The sequence below is a fragment of the Salvia miltiorrhiza genome, chromosome 7, assembly GCF_028751815.1.
Source record: "Salvia miltiorrhiza cultivar Shanhuang (shh) chromosome 7, IMPLAD_Smil_shh, whole genome shotgun sequence".
NCBI lineage: Eukaryota > Viridiplantae > Streptophyta > Magnoliopsida > Lamiales > Lamiaceae > Salvia > Salvia miltiorrhiza.
The window spans coordinates 54,896,234-54,917,032 of record NC_080393.1 but is presented as its reverse complement, the minus strand read 5'-3'; the positions used below and the strand labels follow the sequence as shown (position 1 = coordinate 54,917,032).

At 38.0% G+C, this 20,799-nt stretch overlaps 3 long non-coding RNA genes across 3 annotated transcripts; 2 read left to right on the top strand and 1 right to left on the bottom strand.

The window, feature by feature from the left end:
* The first annotated feature begins 1,263 nt into the window (after positions 1–1,263).
* On the top strand, positions 1,264–3,638 carry LOC130995034 (uncharacterized). The gene is made up of 3 exons (XR_009092018.1): positions 1,264–1,480; positions 2,869–2,929; positions 3,437–3,638. It is a non-coding gene; the product is annotated as an uncharacterized LOC130995034 (long non-coding RNA).
* Positions 3,639–7,238: 3,600 nt separating this feature from the next.
* Positions 7,239–9,479, bottom strand: LOC130994996 (uncharacterized). The gene is made up of 2 exons (XR_009091976.1): positions 7,985–9,479; positions 7,239–7,552 (listed from the first exon to the last, which is right to left on the bottom strand). It is a non-coding gene; the product is annotated as an uncharacterized LOC130994996 (long non-coding RNA).
* A 6,999-nt stretch (positions 9,480–16,478) lies between these two features.
* LOC130995035 (uncharacterized) lies at positions 16,479–20,480 on the top strand. The gene is made up of 3 exons (XR_009092019.1): positions 16,479–17,869; positions 18,784–18,867; positions 19,471–20,480. It is a non-coding gene; the product is annotated as an uncharacterized LOC130995035 (long non-coding RNA).
* Positions 20,481–20,799: the final 319 nt, after the last annotated feature.

Sequence of the window (20,799 nt, the reverse complement as noted above, 5' to 3'; positions counted from 1 at the left end):
TTTTAGTGAAAAAAATTCATGAAACAAAAAATACATTAATAATTTCATAAATTTATATTTTAATAGACCCCGTCGAATTTCGACGGCTCACTTACTAGCTTGTTTAGAGCACCTCCAACGCTTGCACCCACTCCAGCAATGGTATTGCACTCACTTGGGTGCAATGGATTTTATTTTATTTTTGATATAGTTTTATTCTAGTTTCCATTTTAAATTTACAATAATTGATAAATTAAAATTTCATTGAATTCAAATTCAAATCCTACATTGATTGAATTAAAGTTGCAATACAAGAAATTAAAATCCTAAATTACTTAAATTAAAACAAACATAAAATAAAAAATCCTAAAAATCTAGCGGATGTTGTTTCGTTGCTTGATCTCCGCCACCTTGCACATGTGAAACGCCAATTCGTCGGGATTCATTTGAGAGGTGTCCCGGCTCATCAACATGCTATCGGCGAGGTCACGTTGAACTTGGGAAAACGTTTCCATTGCAGTCACCATATTCGCCATGTACCCGAGAGCTTTTTGGTTAGCCTCCGACGTCTCTTCGGCCTTTTTCTTGCATTTCCGTTTGTCTCTCTTGGCCGCCTTTTGCCCTTGGGACCGGGTGGAGATACTCGCGTCGCTAGAAGTCGTTGTGGGAAGACCGTCGGTGTAATACCCCGAATTTTCAATCCTAGGATTCATAATATCATATTGATATTATTAGGATATGATAGGTCCCTAATTCCCGATTAAACAGAATAATTATCCTCGCGATGATTTAATGAGTCTTGATGCCTAGGTTTTCTCTTAAGAAAAATGGAAAATAAGAAGATGATTATTTTATATTTCCGTGTGATGTTGATTTAAATCATTATGTATATTTATTTTCATTTCAAAGTATGAAAAGCAAAGTGCATATTTATTTCGAATATGCGTTTGTTTTAGTTCGGGTTTTAGCGATTTCGGGCCCGTAGAATGGGCCGAAGGGTGGGCCGATCATTGGAGAGGCTTGGGCCGATTTTAAGGCCCTATTTTAGAGCCGAAATGCAGCCCATTTCAGCCCCAAAACCCACTTACACATCAGCCACCTTTCTAAATTCAAAAGGGGACAAAGGTGATCATTACATGCATTGGGAACTACCAAAATGCATGGGAAGTGCAAGAGCCTCACAACCAATGCACTCATGCATTGGTGGCAGCCACCCTACCCTCCCCTAGGCCCCATTTTCGTGCTCTCCCCCTCCCTAAAGCCAAGAGTTGGCTTATGCAACTTCCTCCATACTCTTTAACTCTCTCTACAAAGCCTAAAGCATCACTCCCCCTCCATATCCCCTCCATTTTCGTCCCTCCTCCTTCCCCCACTCTCACAACTTTTCTCCCACCATTATCACACTCCATAGAAGCCCTTGAAGCCCCAAGAGAAGTATCAAAGCAAGGGAGAGCGTGGAAAAACTAGGGCGTAAAGTTAGAGTGAAGGTTGTGCTTCGAGGGTGAGTTTTTCTTTGATTTTCTCAACTGAAAAAGCTTTATGGCTATGGATTTTTACACATATGTGTGATATATTATGTGAGGATATGTTTTATGATTTTAGATGTTCATTTTGGTAGAGTTTATTGGGTGAAAAACCGTGCATGAGGTAAGGCAGCGAATCTGCCATAAGCACACTGCTCTGGCAGTATTTTGCAAGGCGATTCCAGCCATCCAAACGGTCCCCAAAAATTCCCAAATTAATTGTATACCGTGTTTAATATGTTTTATATACTATGGTAAAATTTTAGAATATTTGGAGCTCGTATTTTTATTTATGAATTTTTTGAACATCACTGCCTGTCTGGAATGCGTTTCTGGTAAACAATCTTTGGGAGGCCATAAGTCAAGTTTCAATCGGTGAAAACCTTTGAAACTTTAATATGTCACTCTAGACTCCCGTATCTTTCTTTTGGTATCGGCCTCACCATTTTTGACTAAGGAAAACAACCGATATAAATTCTTGAAATCTAGTTCTTATTCTTTGTACCATCCAGTAGGTTTTACAAACCTACGACTTTGAGGAGGCAAAGGCCAACCTAAATCTTTGATTCTCAAGCCCATTCTTCTACTGAATATTCGTTGACATGTTAGGAACTTATTTGTTTATTTATAGAATTTTTGGTAAAGCCTAAAGTGGTTTTTCTGATTTTAACTTTGAATCTGCCGAACTTGAACTCTTTTTGTGCACTGAACTTTGGATGTTAATATCTCCTAAACCATGAATCTTCTTGGGGTAAATTCAACTGGAGAGTGTTACACTCTCTCCCTAGTTTTCGGATTGACCCTTGGAGTTCCCAGTGGCCTTTTGTAATGGGAGATATGAATTTTTAAAGATGGTCCATAGACTTGGTTCTAATCTGGAAATCTGAAATTTCCAGATTTTTGCTTGTTAAGTACCCATCTTTGAGTGGGCATATCTTGCTCGTTTGAACTCCGTTTCATTCGATTCAAATTGGAGAATGATCCTTGAAATGCCTAGTTTCCAGAATGTCCTTTGGAGTCTCATTTAGAGATCCGAGATAGAATTGCTGTCTGTTGCAAAACAGCCCCTTAAGAGCTCAAGTTGTTGAATTATTTTCTAAGTTTGAAAGTTGGTTTTAAAGGATGTTTCATGAAATATTATGTATATGTGCATGACGAGTTTGGGATATGTTTTGTGCAAAGTTTTCATGAAAATGAGTGAGTTAAACTAGATAAGGCATCAAGATAAGCTAACGTATGTAAAATACATAATCCCTGGTTCGATTTTGCGTTGTAAGTCCGGGAATAGGTTGACCTAGAGATCCTAAGTAGACAACGGTTTTTGTTCTCTATGGTATGTGCTAAGCATTAAGAACTCATCTTGTAGGAATTGGTTCACAGGACGGTACCACCGCTTAAGATCACCTCTCTTCCACACTGAGGATCAGGTGTGCATTACTTTCATATATATCAATGAGTTTCATGTTATAGTTGAACAAGTTATTTCATGACAAAATCTTTGAATTGAAGTTATTTCAAGTATTGTCTTGCCATAAAATGTTTCAATTTCAGTATGATATCTATCTGATGTGGCTTTGCCAAGTTATGTAATCGAATTCGGGTCCTGAGCAGTTGATAGCTATCCTGCCGGGGCTAGTGTACACCCAGGGTCGTGAGTCATCGAGCGGGTTGGCCGGTCAAGTGTCCGTGAGAGGTGGCCACCTCTCCGGCACACAGCTTCAGATATGATAGATTATGAGAACTTAGACTGCAGTCGAACTTTAAGAATCACAAATGAATTTAGTAAGCTTGGGCCTTTTAGCTAAAACTCCATTGCTGTACTGTTTATGATGGCATGACAATTTACAGTTTTGAAGCATGTATTTTTATACTTAGGCATACGTGCCCACTGAGTACTTTTGTACTCAGCCCTGCATATATTTCTAAATGTGCAGGTTGAGCAGCTGGTGGTGGTGATGAAGTGACGAGCGGAACATTTTTGTCTTATCCTTATGTATTAATGAACTCTGGGGATACATGTCTTCATACGTGTAGTCAGAACCTTATTCCGCTGCGTACTCAAAAGATTTATGTTATTTTGGCTAAGTCGGAGTTATCCGAACTTACTAGTTTATGCGAGTCAATATGACGAACCTTTGTCATATTATAAATATTCTTTTTGTTAATAATGATTAAATACGATCCTTCCTTGTTTAATTATCCCCTTTCTACCCCGCTTCTAATATCCCTCCCTTAGTCACGGTTTTCCCGGCTTAATTATCCTTAATTAGGCTCGGTCGTGACAGTCGGAGCCCTTTGATCGTTTGTCCGAATGAACATCCTCGCCGAGACTTGCAAATTTCTTGGACTCGCGCAAGATCTTCCATGCATGCGGATACCGGAACAGAACACGGTACTCGGCTAGCCACATTGCCTCTGCTTGCTCCACGATTTGACCATCATGCCTGATTTCCATTGATCGTGACATTTTTTGTGCATGGCCTCAAACCTCTTCGAATCCTTCGCCACCCGTTGAAAATGAGATTTGATTTGCGTGACGTCGCGTGAAATAGATCCTCGGGGCTTTTCAGCGTTGTATTGGGTGCAGAGGGAGCCCCAAAACTTCGCCCCTTTTTGGTCGACACCCACCACAGACTCGTGGGTGTGCTCGAGATACAAACGGCAAATTAGCACCGTTTCTGGCGGATAATAGTTGCTACGTTTGGCCGCCGGCATAGAAGCAATCTCCTCCACGTCGGGCTCGGGGTCGGCAACGGCGGCAAAGCGGGGGTTCAAATTGGTGGCCGCCGCTTGAAAGGCATTCGATTCTTGCGTGAACGGCGAGAATCCTTGCCTGGAAGCATTTGATTCGCCGGGGGATGGATTTTGAGGGTGTTCACGCCAATAGTTGCTCCAATCGCCTTCCATTGCTATTTGTTGAAATACTATAAGTAGAAGATGAAGAAGAAAATGAGGAGAATGATGAATGTTTGAGGTATTTGTTGATATATATATATATAGGTGTTAAGAATTAAAAAAAAAAAGCCAACGGAAAGAAAAAAACGGATAGAAAAAAATGGCTATTGCCGATTTTAATTTTTTTTTTAATTTTCCTTTTTTTTTTGGTTTGAAAATGGGCGCGTGTAAACACGCCCCCGCCTTCGCTCCCACAGGCTGCTGGTGCGTTCCATCGCCCCACACCCACTGCACCCGGGTGCAGCAATGCCGGCGGGTGCGATAGGCCGGGTTCGATCCGGCCTTCGCACCCAGCGTTGGAGGTGCTCTTAAAGATTAAAACTTAAGAAAATTCTCTCATCTCTCATCTTTTTTTTTTAATAAATCTATTTTTTCAATTATCTTTTAACTTATATTGTTTTCTTTGTTCACAATATCATTTTTTATTAATATGAATTATTCTTTATTATTTTTATAGTAAACAAAATATATTTATCTTAAATTATATTGTTTTTAACTATATTTAGAATTTTTATATAATAATGAAATGATAATCAATTTTATATATAATAAAATATAAAAATATTTTTCGTGCGTTGCACGGGTACAAATGCTAGTATATTAAAAACACAACTTTCGATTTGAAATTAATTTCAACATTGAGTGACAATTTTGTAGTTATAACAAAATTGAAGGTTTATTTGTAAATTATAATTTTCTTTTATTTCCTTTTTTTTATCTCTTATTTTTTTGTTTTATTTCTTTCTAAAATTATAAAATTCGACCAATTATAAAATATATTTAATGCGCATGTCAAATTAAAGATAACGATAAGAGTTTTAATTTGATACTATAGTTTATGTAAATATTGATTTAAAACGTAAAATTTATATTTATTTAAAGATTTAGATTAATATAAATTCTCCCTCCTCTCTCATCTTTCTTGAATAAATCTATTTTTTGTTTTTTAATTTTTAACTATTTTTTTCCTTTACATAATATCAATTTTTATTATTGTGATTCTTCTTAATTTTTATTTTTTCAATATTCAGCTCAAATATAATCAGTTAAAATTAATTTTTTATTATATTTATAAATATGATGATTAAGTTGGTATCAATTTTATATAAATATAGAAATATTTTCAGATCACTTACAATATATGGCTCTACGAAGGTGGGTTAGGAAAATTTTCAATTTGATTTTTCTATTTCTTCGATGAGAAATGCAAGTATGTTTTGTCCACTTTCTCCATCCCCCTCCATCAAAATGATAAAAAAGGAATTTTTTATTCTTATTCTTGTGTTTGATCTCTTTTCCTTCGGACCCTCGCTCGTTGTCACCTATGTTGGGTTTGGAACCCTATAAAACTTTTTTTTTGTTCAAAAGTGGAACATAATTCATATGTCCACAGCCCTTACACACGAAGATAGAGACCGCCCTACAGCAGAGAAAAACTTTGGACGGATATCGTCTTCTATAATATATTCTATTAAGGCTCTTTTTGATAGGCACTGCCTTTGATCTTTAATATCTTGCTCTCTTATCGTAAATCTACAGCAGCTGATGCACATAGAATGGCTAGCTTGATCATATTTGAATTAAATATATAAAGCATAAGGCAAAGCCTTTTTTTTAAGAAGGAATAAGAGAGGCCAGAAGGGGCTTTCTGCGATACTTCTTGCTTGCACCTTCTTTTCTTTCTTCCGACCGCCAGAATGTATTCCCTAGTTATTCCCCTTTTACGAGGGAGTTGGACCAGTTGAAAGTCGGGAAGAAGTTACGGTCGGGCAGCATTAAAGAAAGCTAATACCTTTGATATTGGACCTATGCATAATTCGATTGACGATCTTCTTCGTCTTCGGGCTTTCTCCCCTCTGCTCCCCTGCCAGCCTTCGAACATTACTTACCGTGCAGTCTAACATGAACTATGTCATGGCTCTATCCATGCTTTTCTTGTCCAATACCTTACTTTTTCTTACACAAGCATTTCTGTACTCAGATCGGCAGGTGACTCAACCCAAAACACCTAAGGGATTGACTCGCAATCGTACGAGGTCGTCCTAGTGTAATAAGCTAACCCAAGTCGTCTCTCAAGGAAGGCTAAACAGGGCTCTGATCATGCTACGCACAGAAAACTAGAAATAAACCTAAACACTCTAATCAGAAGGTTGGGTCTGACATTCTCTTTCCGATTAACTAATGCGTAATTAAAATAAAGCATATAAATCTATCTAGGCGAAAGATAGGAAGCAGGCAAAGAAAGCAATAAGACAACGTAAAGAACTAGGGTTCTAATCTAACAATCTAGAAAGCAATAATTAAATCCAAAATCATAAAGCAATAATTATCTAGGCAAGGGAAATAAACAAGCATGCAAATCTATGACAAACACTAATCATGATTTATCGTAAGGAACATGTAAACGAAAAGCAACATAATTTCAACGGAGTATTACTCTAACAAATCAACCAACAATCTAACTATACTAACTAGGCAATAAGATTAACAAAGCATAAATCAATGCAAAACATCATTATCAAAATGTATTCAATTATCTAGGAAAAGAGCAACTAAGAAATCTTGTAAAATTCGATAAATCAATAAATAGAACTTACAATTGATTAAAGGAAACAACGATCTAGCGTAATCCGAGAGTTTCTAATGTGTTTCTACCTATCAAAACTGTGACAACCCCGATTTCTCGGGAGAATAAGAAATGGGCTATGTGAAGAAACTACTAAACTTTATTTGAATTAAATGGGTAATAGGCCAATAGAGCCGGGCATCATTTCGTCAATTGAAAAATATGTCATATTCCAAAGGTAATAAGCATGACATTATGATGTAATTGTTCTCCCTATCAGGATCGAAAGTTCGAAGGTCTGAGCCTAAAACAACATTTCATATTAGGCATATAATATATATATGCAGAATAACAATCACTTGGGAAAACGATGGAAAATGGAATCCAGATTAAAATGATTTAAAGTATAGTTAGGCATAAGATTATATTCACCAAGTGAATTTATTTCAGCGGAAGCAAAACAAAGTGTTCTTCAATATTACAGCAACAACCTTTCCTCAGCTTCGCACGTCACCACCAGCTGCTCAATCTGCAAAAGGTTTTGAAAACAATTGCAGGGCTGAGTACTAGTGTACTCAGTGGGTTGAGCCATTTAAAAACATTTTAAATATCATTTACTGAAAAAGATAATTCATGCCTTAAACAGTATAACACAGAATGTTTTTAAAGTGAGTCATTCCATGCATACTAAAATAATCTGAGCTCATATTTTCCTGGCCATCTATTGGGCATGCTATCTACAACTGGTTGTCACCGATCTCTCGAGACAACAGGTTCTGGTGTACGTACACAATTCTGGTTAGCAGAGCTAACAATGTTCTGGTTGGCGGAGCCAACAATGTTCTGGTAGAAGCAATAACCAATAGAGAGCAAAAACATTTTAAGCATGAACCATCAACTTTAACTTTACATAAAACCGAGCTTATTAGCTCAAACATACATTTCGTAAATAAAGCCTCACCTGATTTGGAGAAAATCCAAACAATATGACTCAGCTGATCAAGAGCCTAAATATCCTCTTCTGTAGGACCTACAAAATAAGTTCTCAACTTAAACTCATAGTCCTAAAATCAAGCTTAACCTTCATGACTTGTCATCATTTTCTAACTAGATTCGCAACACCCGGGTTTTCGTAAATTCAACATAAAACTTAAAAATCATTTTTCTATGGCTAAGGGTTTCAATAATACCCTTGCTCAGTTTTTACTTTAAAAACTCAATTCACAAATAAGTAAATTCATGGCCCAAAGTAATTTAATAAGAGGCTCTCTTCATATAAAAAAATACAGCCCAAAATATAATTAAAATAGCCCAAGCTATAAAAATGCAGCCCACTTAATTAAAGGCCCAATGCTGGAGCCCAACTCAACTCATCAATCTCTCTTTTCTTCTCCTTTTTCTCACGCACACACACAGACACAAGATCTCACTCTCACTCTCCCATTCGGTTTCTCTCTCCTTCTCGCCACTTTCTCTCTCCTTTCCTCTCATCTCACGCTGCCGCCGCTGCCTACAATTCGCCGGTGCGTCGCCGGCGTACCACCGCCGCCCTCATCTATCTCTGTCTTTCTCTCTCCTCCCTCAATTCGCCAAACCCCCAAATCCACAAATCACTCCCTCTAAATCCCTAAACCCTCTTTCTTCTACGATTTCCGACGAGGTTACCGCCGGACTTGGCCCCCTCTGCTCTAGCCGACATCAGCAGTCAGCCGGACCGCCGCCATCGCCACCTCCCTCCTCCTCTGATTCTTCGAACGACAGCCACAGCCAACCGGACCGCCGCCGTCAACAGCAGCAGCAGCTCTGCTGACTCCTCTCCGAACGACAGTAGCACCACCCATCTCTTTCTCTCTTGACCGACGGACAGCAGGAGTTACAGGCCGCCTCCACAGCCGCCGCCGGTCCTCCCCCTCCTTATGCCGCCCTCATAAAACCAGCCGGAGCCCTCCCCCTCCCCGGACTCACGCGCACACACATCAGCCCCAAGTTTGTGTTTTTCAGTTTTTTTTTTTTTTTAATAACATTATTAGAAAGGCAGAAAACAAACATATTATGCAAGATGATGTATCTCTATAGTTGTAGCAAAGATAATAGTGATGTGTTGATGTTGCTGTGTTGGTAACATTTGGTTATGCGAAAAATGGCTTCCTGATTTAATATGAGGAATGTTTCAACAGATCAAGATCTGTAACAGTGGTGAAGAGAGCAAACCTTAAGAAGTTTCTACTATCTGTGTCCGTAGGAATTGGTTTCCAAGTCTGGAATTCTGCAGAAATTCTGCTATGATGGAATTTTGATGCTAATTTGCAGAAGTCTGAATTGTGATTATTGATTTGTCATGTCTTTGTATGGCTTCGTTCAGAGGATGGAGATGAGTTGATGATTGAGCTTTTATTTATGGAGATTTATGGAGGTTGTGTGGGGATGTTGTGTCTGCACAAGAATATTAGAAGTGAAATGAGAATGATTTGAGGTTGAGCTTTCAGCAAATGAGTGGGCAATTATATATAGGAAAGAGTGACTACGCGGAAGAGCTTCATTCATAAAAATTTATAAAAATCAAGATATTGACTACTGTAGCTTGCTTGGAGAGGAAGAAATTATGAAATGGGCCAAATGGTTGTGGGATTTTTAACGGGCTGGGCTTTTAAATGGATGCATGTTAGAAATTCAAAATGGATCAATATGCTAATTCAAATGATTAAAACAATCATAAAATTTGAAAATATTTTGCTTTAAGGCTTTCAATAAATCATTTGTTGGAAATAAAATATTTTTTTTTCTCCGGAGAGCGAATCAACTTAATTCTAAATTCAATAATTCTTCTAAAATCATATTAAGGAAAAGTCGGGGTATTACAAAAACTCTAAGAAAATACAGTAAAAATGGAGTTGGAGGCTGTATTGGTCGAGAGTGGGCTCCAAAAACCTAAAAAATGGGTTTTAAACCCTCAAAAACGTAACTGCAGACCGCCCAGGGACGGAGGCCGCCGTGGACGGCGCCCGCCGTTCCACGGCGCCGCCGTGTATGCCTTTCGCAGACTGCAATGCGCAGCGTTTTTGTTTTGGTCCGTTCTCCATTGTTTCAAGTCGGATTTTAGATCCGTTTTCGCCTACGAACTCGTATCGAGACGAACTTCGATTCTTCTTCAGACCATTCAACTAAATTCTGACTTTACTTTTGTTCACATATCAATCAATGTGAGCACAATATCCTGAGACAACAAAATTAGCACAAAAGCTCAAATCATTCAACTCTTAAGTGAAAGAGACCAAAATAAAAGTCAATATAAGACGTAAACACCAACAAATTCATCACAAAATAGGGCTAAACAACCCCCCCACACTTGATCCTTTGCTTGTCCTCAAGCAAAGTCACGACACCAAATGATAGTTCACAAGAGAACTTCCTCACCATTCACATCTCCAACCAATCTAAGTCTCTTAGCCATTACATTCCTCACGAGATGTTCATTGTTAAGATTTTAAGAAGCAACAACCACATGATACAATTCAATCCGATCGGACCCGATTCTCCGCTAGAGGTGAATTTCCTAATGTGATTGCCTTTATAATCAAATCCCATTTTCCTTGAAGATGATAAACAATCAAACCAAATCTAATTTTATACATCTTTCTTTTCAAGGTGATGTTATTCCATTCTCAATAGATGGACCAACTTTCATGAGATCAACACTTTTGGAGGTAATCCAAAATGTTCTCACGTGGTTTTCCATGCTCATAACACTACAGTCAGAGGAGCAGAGACCCAGAGCTATAGAAAACTTCACAACAAACCAACATTCAAACTCAAGGGATAAGATCGTAGGCTATCACAATGAAAACACTCCCTCTAGCATCTACCGGACAAATCACGTCAAGAATAGCTCATAAGGGTGTTGCATCCAAAACATTAAACAACTTACATCAAGTGAGGAATATGCATAGCCTGAGAGACAAAGATAGCAACCAAGCCAACACAAAGCATGAAATTTACTTGTGAACAAATCATCAAAGTGTGCATTATTACTTGAAGCCAAGCAACAATCAAGATAAAGGAGACCATTTGCCCCACACAAGAAAGCCCAAAAACACAACAAAAAGGCACCCATATGATCAACAAACAGCAGGTATGAAGGTCTTTCCAAACCTCTTTAATTAGACAATTTGTTATATACAATTCAACGAACATTCAACAAGATAACCCTGACACGACTGTAAAGAAAAAATGATTATTTTTGTACCCCCGATACACGTCTTGCATGTATATAGTATAAATATGTATATCCAATTTGAATCGATCTCAATGGATCCCTCGTTACTGCCCAAAGAAGAATAATAGGTAGGGATGACAAGATTTGTTGAACCCGTGACATTTTCTCAAAGGCGCTACCAAGCTGCACTACATCCTTTTCAACCTCCTCAACCACTTCCCAATGATTGCACTACCCAGAGAAGCCGAAAGATAGCATTAGAGCAGAATAGAGTTGCTACACCGTTTGGCATTACTGCATCTCTACAAAATATGTGGTTTGTTTAACGTCGTATCCAAGTGAATCAGAACGTGTTCGCTATACCGATAAAATATAGCATGCTTTTTTCTACTCATCTCGATCCATTGAACTGACAATTTGTTATACTCTACTACTGACGAAATATACAAAATATAGCATTTTGTGGATCGTATTGCCCATAAACAAGAAAATGGATCGGTTAGAGTATCCAAAATAAAGTCGTCATCCACGCATTCATGAGAGCGCACAATAATCTTTATTCTATGATAGGGAAATCCCGATAGTTTGCATCCAATGACAATTGCACAGATTCAATGAGCAACCAGAGGGGGCCTTTGCCCAGAGTGGGCAGTATTTAAGTCACGAGATCGCCTAAGAGAAGACGGATGGAATCAACAGACAAACCCCTTCGAAACCAAACCCTTCACAGTAAAGGAAAAGACAAAAACTAGGGCGCTATTGACACTAACCACTCGCTTGCCGGTCGCTCGAACTCTTTTTCCCTTAAGCGAGTTCGGGCTCGGGTAGGCAACTCACCAGGAATAGTCTACAGAAGCGATAGGCCAATTGTAGTTGATCCCGTCTCAAGGCCCATCTCTGACTTAATAGCCTAGCCATATCGGAGGCTACCCAGCTACAACAACAAAGAACGAAGCTTTTCATGTTCACGACTCTGGTGGAATTTTGTTGCTTTTCGCTGTACGCCAATCCGAACAAAAATATTCGTCACCAAGAGAGTCTATGCCGAACTTCTCAGACTCACATACTCTACCTTGGTTGGTTTTTCATCGAAAAAATATAGGGTTTTTCGGTTTCACATAGGAGATGTACTGTAGTAGCCCGCTCTTTTAATTATGACTAAAACTAGTAAATGCAATTTTTATAAATGAATCCAGTTTATGGTCCTGTTTTTTTTTTTATATCAGAAACGGAGTTATTATTTTAGCTTTATACTTTTATAACGTATGAGAAAAACGCGACGAGGATTATTGAGCCATTCAATAATCATTATTTCCAAGTTATAACTGACTTAGCAAAAAGTCATGTTATTTATTAATCGAAAAACAGAAGCAGTTATATTTTATTAGTGCTACTAGAAGTCGAGGAATTATTCTAACTGCAACATAGATTAAATCTACGGATTTAATTTAAGTCATATTATAGTTTTTTCAATATTGGAAACAAGGAAGCAGATACTAAACGAATACAGAAATGCGATGATTGAAAATCGAAGCCAGTATTTATTTACAGTTCACAGATTACAGGTTAGTTCCCAGCTTGGGGAAAATCGTCTAGTATATTACAAAAGCTGTAGACTCTACGTGGCCTACTCAGCCACTAACTCTTTGCATAAAAGTGTAAAGCTAGTAGAAAGAAATAAGTGGGCTGTCCACCAAGCTTTGCTCCCCACCTCTTCAACCACCAACTCCACTCTACCAACTCCACTCCTTTATACTATCCCCACCACTACACTCCCTTCCCCACCACACTCAAGTATGCAACGCCAATCCTCTATTAATGCCAATCACCCAACATATGCAAATTTTCGTTCACAAAGTACCAAAGAACAACCCCAGCTCATTTCGAACGAAGTTCTCAGGGTAAGCCTTGCCTTAATGCTCCACCTTCTTCCATTGGTCACCTGCAATTACTGAAACAACAACACCAATTTCAATTTCAGTTCATTCGACACGCCGTATCCGAAAAGCAAGTTAAAACATTCATTCATTTCTCTGCCAAACTTTAAGGTAAGAGTAGCCTTGATTAGGGTTGTAAATGAATCGAATATTTTTGCTCGATTCGAGATTTGATTCGAAATTGCCCTATTCGAATTCAAAATTATTCGATTCGTATTCGATAATAAATATTCGATTCGATCAATATTCAAATACTTATATGAAATTATGATATTCGATTCGATATTCGTAGATATTCGATCCGATATATATATATATATATATATATATATAATATTTTAATTATAATTTTATAATATCTAACTTTTAATTTTAGCACTCCTTTAAAAAAATCTAATTCTATATATATACATATATATAATATTAATATTTTAATTAAAATTTTTATAATATTTAACTTCTAATTTTAACCCTCCTTTATTTTTATTTTTTTAATTCTAAGTTTCTAACCCTAATTCTAACTAAAGAGAGGCGCCGCTCCCTCACTCATTTTTTCCAAATCTGATAGGACTTCTCTTCTCCAGAATCTCCACACTAACGCACTGGTCCATCTTCTCCGCCGCGAGTCCGCGACGTCGCCCAGCTTCTCCGCCGCAGCGTCGCTCTCTCCGGCTCTCCCCCAACACCGTGCCTTCTCTCCACCATCGGTGCTGCTCTGCTGCTGTTGCGCGCGCAGGTGTGCTGGCTGCTGCTGTTCTGTGCGCGCCGGTGCGCTCGGTGCTGCTGCTGTTGCTCGCGCCGGGATGCGCCGTGCGCGAGCCGGTGGCGCAGAAGACTGGTCAGATCCGAAGCTCTGGATGCTGCTACTGTGCGGTACAACTCTTGGTCAGATCTGAAGCTCTGGTTCCTGCTGCCGTCGAGGAGAGACGTCCTCAGCTCGGGATCCCCCTGAAATCGATCAGACTAGCAAGAGTACTCTTCACCCAATCGATCAGCGCCGCCCCACCCTGCCGACCGCCACTCCACCACCCAATCGACCGTCGCGCCGCCTACATCTGCTGCTCGTCGCCGCGCCGCCTGCATCGCCCCCACACAGCCAGCCTTCTCTTCTACTTTGTAAATGCTAAATGATGAAATTTTGGAAAATTAGAGTATCATCAAAATTGGTTTTAAGTGTTGATCTCTCCTGCTTCGTAAATGCAATATGATTAGATTTTGAAAAATTAGAATAACATACAAATTGGTTTAGATATCAGGAGCTTTCATTTTATTGATACTTTTGTTTCTTCTACTTTTTGAAATGTTGAAATACAGAATCGCTTGATATTCTTGCAGGAATATCACAATTGTGTTCCATTGTAGTGTTATGTTGAGGATTCTCGTAGTGGAATTATCACTTGAACATTTATTTAATTTTTTTTTCATTCAGAATTTTGAATCGAATATTTTCGAATCGAATAATATAGAATACAAGTCGAATACTCGAATTGAATATTCGAATCGAGTATTCGATTCGAAAAATTAAGGTACATTTAAAAGACGAATCGAATCGAATAATTCGAAGCTAGCAACGAATCGAATACCGAATCAAGTTTAATATTCGACATCGAATCGAATCACGAATCGAATATTAGTACCATTTCACGAATACGAATCGAATATGTTGATATTCGCTTCGATTCGATTCGATTACAACCATAGCCTTGATTCATCATCTCTTTCCAATTATATCTTACAGTTATTTAAAGGAACAATTCGATCTATTCAGTTCAGTCGTTCCACTTCATATAACTGAGCAACAACAGAGAACCAACTTTTATACATCAAGGTATTTACACTATCTCAGTCACCCTCTCAACATACGCATCTAGCATCCTCAAGCATGATCAATTATGCATAGAACGTCATTATGCTTCACACGCAAATGGAAAAGAGAACACCTTAGCTCATGAATCGATTATAGACTTGCTATAGCATGCTCACACACATAGAGTGCTAAGTACTAGATTCTTACTCGAGAAAATCTATACTCATATTGAAACTCAACCACACGACGAAAAGAAGGAAGCCGGAGATTCGAAACTTAACTTTAGGATGAGTGGTGGCGGACTGCCGGACACCGGGACCGAGACGACATCGGTTCACCGATTGACGGACAGAGAACTGGACGGCGACTGTAAATCGCCGGATTTACAGAACGTCGCGGCGCTGAGCGGGGAGAGAGGGAGAGGTGGTTCTAAATCGGAGAAGAAAATTAGGGCTTCTGCTGCCCCTTCATTGGGTTGAGAAGAACAGCCCGACGCAGCCACGAACGAGACGCCAGCTGTTCGCCAGAAATTGCAGTGGCGGCGAATCTCCCGGCCTTCCAGTTGCAGCGGCGACGGCGCTCTCTGATTTGGGGAGGAAATCAGGGCTCTCTTTTCGTTTTGCCTTCGTCCGTGAATCGAGAGGGAGAATAGAGGTGTGAGAAGGAGAAGGCTGCGGCTGGCTCGCCGGATTGCGGAGCGGCGGCGGCGAGCGCCTCGGCTGGAGACGGATCGAGAGAGAGAGAGAACCGAAGGGAGCGTCTGAGAAGAAGGGAGAGACCGATAGTGAGTAGAGAGAGAGGATGGGCTCCTATATTGTTTTAAGTTGGGCCGAATTTTTGAGCTTGTGTTTTAAAGATTTGGGCTTTTTTTTTTTTTTTTTATGTTGGGCTTGATTTTATTTTAATGACTTGGGCTTCACTTTTAAATTCGAATCGGCCTTTATCTTATTTACTTGGGCCGAATTATTTGAGCTTGGGTTTGTTTTATTCTAAAGGAATTGAGCTTCCAATTTTAATTGATTGGGCTCGAATTGTTTTAATTGTTTTGGGCCAAAGACTTTTAAGATGAGCTTTAATTCTTTTAAAAGATTGGGCTTGAATTGTTTTAAGTTTGGGCTGATGTAAAGTTGCGATAGACTTTTTATTCCATGTCCCAAATAAATTCATCGGGCCTGTTTATTTCTTCATGGGGCCGATTTTATTTGAATAAGTAAGCTAGATTAATTCTTTTCAGCCCACGTTAATATGGACTTCTCCATTATTTTAAATTATGCTGCTACGGCGCTTAAATTCGAGCCATTCATGAATAATTATCAGGCTGCCTTGTTGAGCCTCTTAATTATTGAGCTTATATTATTGTTTCCTTAAGGCCAAATTATTATTTTGAGCTGCCATTATTTATTTGAGTTAAGCTACTCGTTTTATTTAATTAATTGGCTACTCTCTTTTGAGCCTATTAATTATTTGAGATTACGTTAGTAATTATGTAATGCCCCGCTCTTTTAAATATATATTAGATTAAACATGTGCATTAGTTATAAAATTCTTTTAATTATTTATTGTGACTATTTTATTCAGATAATATTATTTCAGCAAAAGTCTGTATAAGAGATACAGAGCTGCGATTTAATATTCAATCATGAATCAAACCAATAATTAAATTATTGGTTTAGCTACACGTTTGAGACCTTGCATTACCAGTTGATTGATTTAATCAATAGTATTAGAAATTTTAGATTTATAACCGATTTCATAAATCGTGTTATTTAAATCGAATTGCTAGAATTATAACTCGAGTTTATGTTAATAATAATTTTATTATTTCACGCTTTATATGTTTAGTACTAAGTCGCGAATTAATTTCGACTTTCACGTATTAAATCTCAAGATTGAGGATTTAATTTATATAAATACGACGAGTATTTATTAAACGAGAATTGGAGAATTATTACAGGAACTAGGAGAAACTAGATCACGGCACTACACGTATGTCTCGATTTTTCATCCAACACATCAATTCCTACACTATTCCCTTGTTAGTCAAAATGTTGGTGCTAACAATTTGTCAAAAAAAAGTTGGTGGTTTGCAGAAAATTTTGGCTGCTTTGGACTTTCACGTATTCCAGTTTTGCTACATGATTTTTTCAACCTTTGCTACAGTAACACTATTCCAGTTTTGCCTATAAATTGCTAGGATTCGCAGCAGTTTAAAAACACACCAAAGCAGAAAATACTTCTTTCTGTTAGAGAGAGCAAGAGTAAGTTGAAGTAAAATCTCAAATACGAGAGTTTGAGGGTTTGAGACAAAAGCTTAGTTAGAAGCTTTTGGTGTGAGAAAATTAGATAGAAATTTTCTCGGGGTATAACGGGTTGTGAGTTGAGTGTTGTGAGTGTTGTAAACACTGTATTTTTTTTTTCTCCCTTTGTTAAATAGAAGTGCAGCAAGAGGTGTGAGGCAAGAGAGAGTTTAGAAGAATTTTTTTTTAAATTTCTTACTTGCAAGAGCTCAAGTGAGCTCCCTTCGCCGGGCTGTTTCTTCGCCGACCGGCCACTAGGCTCTGAACCGAGAACGTGTACTCGTTCCTCCATCTTCAGGCTACCAAACCCAACAATCGAAATGCCGAAGCCTTCTCTATATTTTCCTGACCAAAGGCCGCAATATCCTTCGGCGGCCAACGTCGAATTCCCGACTTAGCCACCGGCCAACTTACGGCCTTCGTTTCTCACTATCCTTACGACGAAAAAGGATCGAGAAACCACCGTTGTGTAGCCTGATCTACCTCGCACGAGGAAAACTAAGTAGTAGACCTTCGCGGCTAAACACCATCGCGGAACGACGACCGGAAAACCCCCGACGGACAACTTCCATTAGTGCTCACTTGGACAAGGGTAAGTTGACGCCCTTATTTCGATGCATTCCCGTTTCTATTATATTATGGGAAATTTCTGGGGTATAGATGGGAGTGTGGTGAATATTTGTTCAAAGTTTCATGTTATTTGAACTTCGTTTACTACCCTTTTAAAATTTGAGAAGTCTACTGCCAGTATCTGCTGAAACTGTCGTGAGGCAGATGATTAGGGTAATTATTTCAGTAACCATATGTTGATATTTAGCTCTAAAATTTTTATTGTATGAAGATATATGTGTTAGCTATCTACATATAAAATTTGAGCTCATTCAGGTAACGTTTTCTATTTTTTCAAAAATCTGGACTTTCAGTTGGCAGAAACTGCCGAATCTGGTAGGCGATGGGAAAATCGCTATATCTCTTAAACTACTTGGAGTTTTTCAACATACTTTTTTTTCAATTAAACTAGACTCAAAGAGGTTTCTATTGATATAAAATTCGACTCCATACGAGTTCGGAGTAAAAGCAGTTTATTAGTTGAAGTTGAATCTATACAGTTTTGTTGAGATGGAAATGATTCAAAATAATTCCTATTAAGGATTTTAAAGTTTTATTGTTGATAAAATATCACTTTTAGATTATAAATGAGCTATTGATGTATATATATATATATTGGTGATTGGCATTATTAAATGGGGAAAAGGAAAACGTTTTATGTTTATAGAATTATTCTTTATTTATAATAGATAAATAAATGAATAATATAAAATGGAATTTCCTACATCCTCAAAGGTACATGAAATATTTTGATAAAGGAAGAACGATTGTATATGAGTTAGATATAGTTGTTTAAGGAAATATGGGTAGTTAGAGAAATGAGTGAATAGTGATTCACTGCATTTGTTGTTATCTTTTCTATTATTCACTCGAACACATGTTTTCGTGTTATCAAAGGTTCAAATAAACAAAAGCGTCTGAGTAACCTATCGCGCTAAGGAAAGAGAATCATTGTCTTAAGTAGCAAAACACTGCAATCAGGTGGGCATTACTTTTACTATACGTATATAGAGATCCCCTGCGTGTCGTAGGCCTCTTATACGAATGAATGCATGAGATGATTTAACTGTTAATTTCAGTTTTATATATATCTATCAAATGAGTTTAATGTTACATTTGAGCAAGTTATTTCGTTACAAAATATTTGAGTTAAAGTTATTTCAAGTATTGTCTTGCCATAAAATGTTTAAATTTTAGTATGATATCTATCTGCTTTGGCTTTGCCAATGATGCAATCGAATTCGGGTCCTGAGCAGTTGATAGCTATCCTGCCAGGGCTAGTGTACACCAGTGACCGTGAGTCATCTAGCGGGTTGGCCGGTCAAGTGACCGTGAGAGGTGGCCACCTCTCCGGCACACAGTTCCAGATATGATAGATTACAAGAGAACTTAGTTTGCAGACGTACTTTAAGAATCACAAATGAACTTAGTAAGCTTGGGCCTTTTTAGCGAAAAACTCCCTTGCTGTACTGTTTATGATGGCATGACAATTTACAGTTTTGAAGCATGTATTTTTATACCTAGGCATACGTGCCCACTGAGTGCTTTTGTACTCAGCCCTGCATATGTTTTCTAAATGTGCAGGTTGAGCTGATGTGATGATGGTGCTGAAATGAGCGGAGTCTCCAGGGTTGTTAATAAATAGTTAACCTGTCTAGAATATGTCTTCATACATATGTCTAGCTACTTTCCGCTGCAAGATGTTGTTGATGTTATAGTATGTTATGTCATACTTTGAGTCTTAAGAGAATGGTTTCATATGATGTATAACTTGATTAATGATATTAATTAAGTTTTATGCTGTCTTTCATAGACTATTTTTCAATTGAGTATTCATGAATAAAAATGACGAGTTTTATTAAGATGAGTAAGTTTTACGGCTATAAATGACGCCCCTTTTCTTCCCCTTCTTCTTTAACCCCATCCCTAGTCGTAGATCACTCGGCTTAACTATCCTTAGTTAGGGCGGGCTGTGACAAAGTGGTATCAGAGCGAAGGAAAGCTCTGAATTATAAGTCTTGAGTTTAGTCTAGAATGAGTCACTAGACTAATAGTTATTAACAACCGTGAGCTCAGCGCACCATCACACCAGACTCAACGAGGTATGTAAAATTTCAAAGTTTATTTGACATTAAATTTTGAAGAGCATGATGTTGAGGTTATATGATGAGTTATGATGTTACACTTTGAAGGTGCATAGTTTGAGTTTGAGGATGACAACATGATTAATAATGAGTTATTATGTTGTAAGAGCATATGTTGACGTTACATGATGAATCATGAGAGCGTTTATATCATATGATGTTATATGATTGAGGATGCATAATTATGAGTTATGATGTGATGTATTTGAGATGTTTTGTGATGAGAATTGTTTGAGCAATTGTGATAAGTCACGATGATTTAGATGAAGGAATCTAATGTCATTGTTAAGAGAGATTTTTTTCTAAGTAGAAGGATGAAATGAGAACTTAGAGCTAAAGCTTGAGAGAATTAGCAATTGCTTTAAGTACTTGTTGGTTTGAGTTATGAGTTTGAGTTATGAGCTTGAGTATAATAGCATGATTAATGATGAGTTATTAGCATGCTGCAATGAGATATTGTACGATATGTTGAGTTGTTTTGTGACGCGAGTTTTGCTCACGCAACCTTAATGGTACTTGAGGAGGTATCATGAGCCATAGTCTTTGGAGATGGCTTTGAGAGAAAATTGTTGAGTTGTCTTACTGAGTCACGATGATTTAGATCTAATATCATTGTTTAGAGAGATCCCTACTGAGTAAAGATGGGACGAGATGAGAATTTAGATGTTTTGAGCTTGAGTTTTAAGATAACAGTACTACTTAGTAGGAGTTTTGCTAAGTTATGTTTTGTTTATTTCTGTTGCTGGAGCCAAGTAGAGTTAGTTCCTAG